The sequence below is a fragment of the Schistocerca gregaria genome, chromosome X, assembly GCF_023897955.1.
Source record: "Schistocerca gregaria isolate iqSchGreg1 chromosome X, iqSchGreg1.2, whole genome shotgun sequence".
Lineage (NCBI taxonomy): Eukaryota > Metazoa > Arthropoda > Insecta > Orthoptera > Acrididae > Schistocerca > Schistocerca gregaria.
The window spans coordinates 715,000,512-715,008,456 of record NC_064931.1 but is presented as its reverse complement, the minus strand read 5'-3'; the positions used below and the strand labels follow the sequence as shown (position 1 = coordinate 715,008,456).

At 46.4% G+C, this 7,945-nt stretch overlaps 1 pseudogene; it reads right to left on the bottom strand.

Annotated features, from left to right (window-relative positions):
* Window positions 1–5,182: 5,182 nt before the first annotated feature.
* On the bottom strand, window positions 5,183–5,300 carry LOC126299836 (5S ribosomal RNA; annotated as a pseudogene).
* Window positions 5,301–7,945: the final 2,645 nt, after the last annotated feature.

Sequence of the window (7,945 nt, the reverse complement as noted above, 5' to 3'; positions counted from 1 at the left end):
GGCGTAGCATACAGTTAGTACTGTTGTTCTGAAACGTGAGAGTTATGAAGTTGTGATCGGTCTTTCTACAGATGGATGGAAGTATTTCACTGCCTCTAACACCGCAAGCAACTCAGTCTTAAGCAGTCCAGGCGTATTGTGCATCTGATAGCTTCCGCGAGAAGAAATCGAGTGGCTGCCAGCTACCACTGACGTGTTGTTCACACACTGCACCTGTGTCTGTCTGGCCAGTATCCTCGACCACGGCCAGTTCAGCATAATGCACATGGTGAGCAAGTAGCGTCGCTTTTGCGAGGATCTGATCGGACTCAATAAAGTTTCTTTCCATTGCATCCATGTCCTTCACTTCGAGGTCGCGCCGTAGTCAGGTGTTCCAGCACTGTGGCAGCATTGGGCGGAAAGCACCGATATAAATGTATCACGTCAAGAAACCGCCATATGTCTTCGCGCGTCTGTGAACGCGGTATCTTCAAGATCGCCTGTACCTTGTCTGATAGTGGCATAGATCCGCTAGGTGTGATTAAATGCCGGCCGGTGTGGCCGTGCGGTTCTAGGCGCTTCAGTCTGGACCCGCGTGACCGCTACGGTCGCAGGTTCGAATCCTGCCTCGGGCATGGATGTGTGTGATGTCCTTAGGTTAGTTAGGTTTAAGTAGCTCTAAGTTCTAGGGGACTGATGACCACAGCAGTTACGTCCCATAGTGCTCCGAGCCATTTGAACCATTTTTTGTGATTAAATGCCCTATAAACTCAGGTTCAGTTATCCTGAATAAGCTTCTGGAAGGGTTAATAACGATACCGGCCTCGCTCAGGCGCCGAAAGATTGTCGTTAGGTGGCGGTGGTGGAGTTCGGGCAACTTTGAATAAAAAAACTAGTTCAAATGGCTTTGAGCACTATGGGCCTCAACATCGGAGATCATCAGTCCCCTAGAACTTAGAACTACTTAAACCTAACTAACCTATGGACATCAAACACATCCATGCCCGAGGCAGGATTCGAACCTGCGACCGTACCGGTCGCGCGGTTCCAGACTGAAGCGCCTAGAAGCGCTCGGCCACACCGGCCGGCACAACCTCGAATAGACCAGGATGCTGTCGAGATAAGCGAAACACCACGGTACGCCTCATAAGACTCCACCCAGGAAACGCTACTACGTTTGCGCAGCATTCCGAAGGACGATTGTCATCAACATGATTTCGAAAAGCACGAAGGGAGTGATAACTGCCGTTTACTGAATGTCTTCAGACGCCACGGGAATCTGCATGAACACCTCCGCACAGCCAATTTTGCTAAATGTAACTGTGCCCACCAATGCGTTGCTAAAATCCTTAAGGTGTGGTGCCAATATCGCTCCGGCACAGTTCGTGCATTTAAGGCATGGTAGTCTCCACAATGCTGCCACGGTTTGTCTTTCTTTGAGATTAAGTGGAAGGCAGAGAACCATGGGCAGAGTGATGGTCAAACAACTAGGTTGGTGGGCCGGGCGTAGTCACGATGTTGTGGCCCGTCGAATGTTGTCATCCTTCGTAGAAACACGCGTGTGATTGAGTTTCCGGAATTTTTCCTGTATGTCTCCGTACGGTCTAGAAGACTTCACTGGCGTAACACTGAAGAAAGCGGCCGACAGTTACTGTCCCGCTATTTTCAAATTTGCTGTCGAATTGATCCAAAAATGGTTCAAATGGCTCTGAGCACTATGGGACTTGTTTGCTGCTGTAAGAGGTCTCGGCCTCCTGGTGATCTCTTAACATAGATCGAGGGAAAATAGACTGATCAGAAATCGTACCGATAAGGTACTTGACGTTGAAACAAGTTTCGGGCTTGCAGCCGATACTCGTTTGCTTCATCGCAAGATATTTCAACTGGGGATGTGCAAGTTATATTGAAGTGAACCATCGATGACTTACGGATACTTCCTTCTTTCCACCATATACAGCGCGCTTAGAGTATCCCGCGCATGCGTGAAAATTCAGCTAGACAGAGAGACCACACTTCCCGAAGGCTGGGTTGTTAAATAATCCGGTGAAATACGCCTGGCAGAAAATTTGATGGACCGGCTATCAGTTGGACAGTGCGTGGAACCCCATAATCTCCACGATTTGTCCTAATCGAAGAGGACAGAGTTCGCCAACGGCAGAGAGCAGATGAGTTTCGCGGTTCCACCAGCGTGGGAGCTGCCCCTGGAAAGTGTGGCTCGTCTGTCAATGTCAATTTTGACGCAGGTGCGGAATAGTCTCAACTAGCTATATATGGCGAAACGGAGAAAGTCTTCGTCAATCTTCAATGACTCACATTAAGATAACTAACCACTCGAAATGTCGTGTGATGAATTAAACGACGACCCGCTGCAAGCCCAAAATATGTTTGAAAATTCAATTTGTCGGGAAAATTTTAAAATTCGAAAGGTATTTCACAGTGAAAGTCCTTTCTGCTACGAAATTGCGCCTGGATACTGAACAGCAGCCGGGTGCGTCACACAAATGTGAAGACTGTAAATTCACTAAATACTTAGGGATTCCAATTACAATTACCCTAAATTGGAGCCAACCAAAGACTGCGATTCATTGGCAGAACACTTAGAAGGTGCAACAGGTCTACTAAAGAGACTGCTTACACCACGCTTGTCCGCCCTATTCTGGAGTATTGCTATACGGTGTGGGATTCGCATCAGATCGGACTGACGGATGTCATCGAAAAAGTACAAAGAAGGACAGCTCGTTTTGTATTACCGGGAAGAGGAGATAGTGCCACAGACATGATACGTGAATTGGAGTGGCAATCATTAAAACAAAGGCGTTTTCCGTTGTGACGGAATCCTCTCATAAAATTTCAGTTGTCAGTTTTCTCCTCCGATAGCGAAAACATTCTGTTGGCACCCACTTACAAAGGGAGAAATGATCATCCCGATAAAATATGAGAAACCAGGGCTCGCACAGAAAAATTTAAGTGCTCGTTTTTCCCGCGTGCCGTTCGAGCGTGGGACAGTAGAGACAGCTTTTAAGGTTTTTCATTGAACCCTCTGCCAGGCACTTTATAGTAAATAGCAAAGTAATCACGTAGATGTAGGTGCGTCTAGGCCCGGTTGCAGCTGGCACTTGGGCACGAGCAGGGCGGACGACAATTTGTCGCTGTGTTGCCGAAGCGGGCTTGATGCCAGCTAAGGCAGTTCTGCTGCTGCTCAGTCGTCGGCGGTGTGCCGCTGAAACGGCTGGTATCGCGCTGCCGGTTGTTAAGATCCGTACCTCCGGAGCTGAATCGGTTGCCACTGTGATGCCTGCTGCCCTCTATCTGTGAGTGCGCATATCAGTGCAGAGCGCTGCCATCTGTGCGGCCACGTTCCGAACTAGGTGGTGGAGATCGGCATCCTTGTCGGTGCCTAAGAGGGACGCGTGTCGCCGCGGACTAGAATTTGACTTGCGTCTAGGGACAACAAAACTTGGTGTCGATCGGATTAGCCGATCGTTTGAGCTCCGCTGCCCACGGGTGTGCAACTTGTAGCGCTTTCCGGTGGCGAATAGTGAAAGCCTTTAGGACAAGGAGCTGTTTGATTTAATCCACGCGAAATTCAAAATTGTATGTTAATTAAAGACGTTTTTAATCTCGTGTACGGTGTCACAGTCTTCACACCGCAACGTGTCGAAGGGCCTTAGGCCGCTTATGCAGTATTTGAATCTACATTTCACCGTACTGAATATGTAAAAAAATTCTCGAAAATATATCCCACAACTAAAAACTTAGGTAAGTTCTCCCCAAAGTAGGAGTAGTTTTTAACGAGAACAGTGTTCCAGTTCTTATTGTGTTAACTGGCCAACACTATACGTTTCTGTCTACAGAGGACTACGCAGATCGATTGGTACGAATCCCGTGTTTATCTCCGATGGCTGCACAAACTTCATGGAGACTGGATTCCTTCATTAACCTGGGACTGATTTTGAACTGTAAGTAGCGGTACCTCATGTAGTTCTCTAGAGGATTTTGTGTCCAGCTACAGCAGTTAACGATTAGCTTTGTATTTTTATGAAACATTCCTTTCAGCGGACTGAATCTGCTAATAATACGAAGACTTGTACCTGTATTTTACAAACATAGAGGTGCAGATATATTTATGAACATACTGCATTGGAGTGGAGAGTCAGAAACAGCTAACATGCTTTATAAGCTGGTTAGCTTAATAAGACTATTATTATTAGAGCAAGTTCTGCGCAGTATCAGTGTTTATATAGTTCACCTACATCTACATTTATTCCGCAAGCCACCCAACGGTGTGTGGCGGAGGGCACTTTACGTGCCACTGTCATTACCTCTCTTTCCTGTTCCACTCTCGTATGGTTCGCGGGAAGAACGACTGTCTGAAAGCCTCCGTGAGCGCTCGAATCTCTCTAATTTTACATTCGTGATCACCTCGGGAGGTATAAGTAGGGGGAAGCAATATATTCGATACCTCATTCAGAAACGCACCCTCTCGAAACCTGGCGAGCAAGCTACACCGCGATGCAGAGCGCCTCTCTTGCAGAGTTTGCCACTTGAGTTTGTTAAACATCTCCGTAACGCTATCACGGTTACCAAATAACCCTCTGACGAAACGCGCCGCTCTTCTTTGGATCTTCTCTATCTCTTCCGTCAACCCGATCTGGTACGGATCCCACACTGATGTGCAGTACTCAAGTATAGGTCGAACGAGTGTTTTGTATGACACCTCCTTTGTTGATGGACTACATTTTCTAAAGACTCTCCCAATGAATCTCAACCTGGTACCCGCCTTACCAACAATTAATTTTATATGATCATTCCACTTCAAATCGCACTCTAGGAACTTTTCTTGCTAATAACGTTTCAGATGAAGAAATTGTCAGTAACATGTAAACTGCGTAGCAGGAATTCGCAGTTTTTGATTATGAAGAATATTTTAGTACTGTACAACAGTTTGATTTTAGAATAAAAACTGCTTTTACTGAATGATTACAGTTAGTTTTTTACTGATAAATAAAAAGCACTCCGTCTTCAGGCCAGAAGTGGCCATCCGACCGCCGTGTCATCCTCAGCAGTGGATGCGGATAGGAGGGACGTGAGGTCAGCACACCGCTCTCCAGGTCGTTACGATGGTTCTCTTTGACCGAAGCCGTTACTTTTCGGTCGAGTAGCTCCTCATTTGGCATCATGATGCTGAGTGCACCCCGAAAAATTGCAACAGCGCTGGGCGTTCCGGATGGTCACCCATCCAAGTCCGGTCCACGCCCGACAGCGCTTAACTTTGGTGATCTGACAGGAACCGGTGTATCCACTGCGGCAAGGCCGTTGCCGCTGATAAATAAAAAGCAAAGAAAATTATATCCGCCAATGACAATAATTTAAATAATAAAGCAAGTTGTCAATGCACATTTTTTATGGTGGGAAACACGACACATTAGGTGACAGTACGATTCATTGTAAACTTATAAAGATCTCAAAAATGAGATCTAAATCAGCTTATTCAAATCATTTTTTTTTATTTCATAAGTTTCAAGTTTGATGAAATTAAGTATAAATTACGCATATGAAAAGCCTATGTAATTTAAGGGTAGAAGAACGTTGTAGCAACGTTCTTTCCATAATTTCCTGGGTTAGCAAGACCTGGAACATTCAAGATTAAAGTCAGTGAGAATGACCATGAAATGTAATCTGTAGTAAGGTTGCAGGTTAAGCAGATATCTTATACCTTAGATTCTCAGCTGATTTTCCATCTCCTAAAATAAATAAAAAAGTTTCAGCAGTTTGTTAGTATTGTTAAATGGAAGTTCATCACGCCATATTTAGCCTAGTCACGTTAGGGTCACCAGTGAAGCGGGAACGTGTTGGTATCGCTGGCCACATGTCAGACGTGCAGTGAGTCAGCATTACTACCACACCGATTCACTATGTTTAGAATGCAGGGTTTTGTAGGCTACAGTGACGGTGTGGTGAAGGGAAATGATAGCCGGCCCGGGTGGCCGAGCGGTTCTAGGCGCTACAGTCTGGAACCGCGCGACCGCTACGGCCACAGGTTCGAATCCTGCCTCGGGTATGGATGTGTGTGATGTCCTTAGGTTAGTTAGGTTTAAGTAGTTCTAAGTTCTAGGGGACTGATGACCTCAGAAGTTAAGTCCCATAGTGCTCAGAGCCATTTGAAGGGAAATGATAAAGTACACAATTGCTGAAAATGTATTTACTCTGCACACGTGAGTTAATGCACAAGTGATATAATTGAAATCAGACTGCCGCGATAATGATGTTTGCATAACAGTTCCACTACAACAATCCTCGGTGACAAGACCGTCGTCCGATCGCGTGAAAACTATGGACACGTGTCAGGAACGAATCGAACGTTCCTCCCGATCGCGGGACGCTGTGTATTTCGCGGACACGACGAAGCGAAAGGAAAACGGCCGGAGAGCGCCAACGAAACTCTCATTCACCTCGGTGGGGAGAACGCGTTAACTTTTATCCACGTGGTATGCCGATTGCGGCTACAGACCCTGGAAAATGCGTCTGTACTGTACGGCGGCTCAGTTCGCACTGCCGTTTCTTTTTGGCGAACCGCGCCCATACGTTGCCAGATTTTTTCCCATCGGTAATTACGCGCACCGACGGATACCAGAAGCAGCTAACTTGGGCCGCCAATGGGCAGCTGGATTCCGTTCACATTTTTGTGGCATGTGTGCCAGAGTGCACACTACCTTGCTAAAGTTCGATAATTAATTTGCTGATCAGCTGCATCATTAGAAATTGATAATCCTTCCTTTTTTGCCATGCTCACCGCTGCTAACATTATATCTGGAGAAACCTGTACTCGATTTATCTTCTTTTATGATTTGTCACCATTTTTATCCGAAAAAGAGAAAAAAATTTAAAAAATTGCTGTCACAATAGGTAATCACGTGTAACAATTGCACCCGAAATTTTTGTGACAACCAATCTCGGAAAGACACTGGAGACAAAAACTGAGCTGAAAAAACAGGCCTGGAGCATGTTTTCAGTGTTGATACAGAATAACATTGTCCAATTGTTGTCCACTGAAGCCCTAAATAAACAGGTATAGGCATGTGTATTCAAATACAGAGATATGTAAACAGGCAGAATACGGTGGTGCGGTCGGCAATGCCTATAAAGGGTATAAGACAACAAGTGTCTGGGGCAGTTCTTAGATCGGTTACTGCTGCTACAATAGCAGGTTATCAAGATTTATGTGAGTTTGAACGTGTTGCTATAGTCGGCGCACGAGCGATGGGACAGGGCATCTCTGAGATAGCGATGAAATGGGGATTTCATCGTACGACCATTTCACGTGCAGCGTCAATATCAGGAATCCGGTAAAACATCAAATCTCCGACGTCGCTGCGGCGGGAAAGAAGATCCTGCAAGAACGGGACCAACTACGACTGAAGAGAATCGTTCAACGTGGGAGAGCTGCACGCCTTCCACAAATTGCTGCACATTTCAATGCAGGACCTCAGCAAGTGTTAGCGTGCGAACCATGCAACGAAATATCATCGATATGGGCTTTCGGAGCCGAAGGCTCACTCGTGTACCCTTGATGACTGCACGACACAAAGCCTTACGCCTCGCCTGGACCCGTCAACACCGACAATGGACTGTTGATGACTGGAAACATGATGCCTGTTCGGACGAGTGTCGTTTCAAATTGCATCGAGCGGATGGACGTGTAGGGTATAGAGACAACCTCATGAATCCATCGACCCTGCATGTCAGGAGGGGACTGTTAAAGTTGGTGGAGGCTCTGTAATGGTGTGGGGCTTGGGCAATTGGAGTGATATGGAACCCCTGATAGTCTAGATACGACTCTGACAAGTGACACGTACGTTAGCATCCTTTCTGATCACCTGCATCCATTCACGTCCGTTGTGCATTCCGACGCACTTGGGAAATTCCAGCAGGGCAATGCGACGTCCGACACGTCCAGAATTGATAC